This window comes from Echinops telfairi, unplaced genomic scaffold, assembly GCF_000313985.2.
Source record: "Echinops telfairi isolate 266 unplaced genomic scaffold, ASM31398v2 ScPeMD7_12;HRSCAF=54, whole genome shotgun sequence".
Taxonomy (NCBI): Eukaryota; Metazoa; Chordata; class Mammalia; order Afrosoricida; family Tenrecidae; genus Echinops; species Echinops telfairi.
Window position 1 is genome coordinate 2286525 of NW_022103909.1, and position 2345 is coordinate 2288869.

Below are 2345 nucleotides of genomic sequence, written 5' to 3' on the forward strand. Positions count from 1 at the left end.
GCCCTGGCCCCAAAGTCCACCTTCAGCATTCCCTGGGGATCTCACTGCTCCGTTCCCTTACTGTTCTGTTGCAATCCCTTAGCGTTTTGCCTCAGTGTGGCGGGGTCAGATCGGGTGCAATTCCCACACTGTGTCTCTGGTGTTGTCCCCTTGTAGGGCTATGGGTCAGTGAGGGGCGTCATGTCTCATAGTGGGGTCGGCCATGAGAACCACGGCCTTTCAATATTTTTACTACACTCACATCTGTTGACTCTGAATTTGTTGGCAAGTAGGATTTGGCTGTCTTTCCTAAGGCTGTGCTACCCTGAGTTTGATTGCCTTTTCGTTTCACCCCAGTAACCAACAAAGCTCGGACAGCAGGGCCAGTGGTTCCCTATTGTCCTTCATTCCAGATGTGTAGGCTCTCTTACTTCACCCATCACGGCCTGTAGGCTGGGTGCTTTTTCATTTGTTTGCTTTTATCATTGAGCCCACTGATGCCACAGAATGGTCTCTGACCTTTTTGCCTGGAGCTGTGCTGAAGAAAAAACCTTGAACGGAACCTCTTTGACCGTTGGACAGAAAGCTCTGATTAAAAAAAAGCTAACACTTAAATCATGCTGACTGTAGTTTAGTCATTTTAAAAGATACGAGATCATTTATTTATTTATTTATTTATTTTTAAGCATTTTATTAGGGGCTCATACAACTGTTATCGCAATCCATACACACATCAATTGTGTAAAGCGCATTTGTACATCATTCTCAAAAGAGTTTGTTTATTCTTTATAAAATCCTGTGAGACACGCACTTTTGCCCCGTTCTGGAAGACGAGGAAGCACAACATTGGGCACGTTGCCCTAGGAGGCACTGCTGTGCTAGCAAGTGGAGGAGAGGAACCTTATAACCCAGCAACCCAGCTCCTGGATCTGTGCTCTTGATCACGTGCTTTTGCTTTTAATTCTCCAGCTAAGATGACTTACTGTGCATGTGACATTGAGCCAGAGCACAGGATCAAAATCAGACTGATTCGGTACGAACGAGGGGCTTCTCGTGTTCATGGCGATCGAATGGTGCTGGAAGTTCTAGAGCCACCGACGTAGACATCCGTAGAGCATAGAAGTTCTAGACAGCATGTAGTCAACCGTAATTCCATATTCACGCCGCTGCTGTGGCTACCCGCAGGCGCACACGGTAGCGTGTACTTGGGCCTCAGCCTCATCTTTGCGATTTCACTTGCTCCACTTGGCACTCTGGGTTCGGCAGTTTGAAACAAGAAGGCGCCAAGGCGGAGAGCGACCAGGAGCGCTTACGTTCTTCCTGTGCTGAAATTGTGGCCGATAAGGAGAACCTCGGTGGATGGTTCCCCAGGGTTGCTTTTTGGTGATCTGCTTCTGCATCGGCATGGTTGTTTCTTAACTTCTTGACGTCTCCAATGTCAACAGAGACTACTGAACTACTTGGACTTTTCACCCTTCCTCAAACCGAAATGGTTTGATCTTCCCTGAGGTTCCTCGGGAACCTTTAAATTGATAGTCTTTGAAGGAGTAGGTATGTGGCTAGCAAGCGGAAGAACGAAACTGCAAGGGGACCAGTGGAGCTGAAGTAGATTAAGGGAGGGGGATAAAAATGGAAGGAAACCACGGAGAGGATGGATGGGGTAGAGGAAGACCCACAAGGAGATGGATGGGCACTGGCTGCAACGATGGACTCAAAGGTAGTACCCCCTGGGAGGAGGGCGTAGGACCCGGCAGTATTAACTTCTCTGTACAGACGGTTGCTATGAGAACCGACTCGACGGCACCTAACAGCAGGTGTTTTAGGACCTTATAGGTCAAGGAAGAAACATAGAAAACACCTAAGTCAGCCTGACACAAATAGATGACAAATAAAGCTGCCTGCACGTATGTGTTTCACTATACCGTGGGCAGGCAACAAGAAGTTAGGTTGCTGAAGCCTGAGAATTCATGAGTTAGGAGAAGGGGGGTTATGTTCTTTAGGCTCCACGTCCTGGAGACAAAAAAAAAAAAAAAGGATTGATTTTAAAAAATTGGTTTAGTCATTGGAGATCTGTAGCTGAGGGTCTCCTCGCTTCCCCTTCAAAAGGCTGCACCGGCTCAGGACTCGCTTTCCCAGGGTTCGCTGCTGCGGAGACCCCGCCTCCCGACCCGGTTTGCCCGCCCAGTCTGGGTCTGGGGCTCTTCAACGCCTCCAACTCCCAGCATGCCGCTGGACGGGCCAGAGCACGTGGACTCCATTTCCCAGCCTGCCGCGGGGCTCGGCCCGGAAGTGCCGGCGCCTATAAGAGCCAGAGCGCTGCGGCCGGAGCCTATTGTTAGCCGGAGCCGGGGCGGTTCTGGGCACCT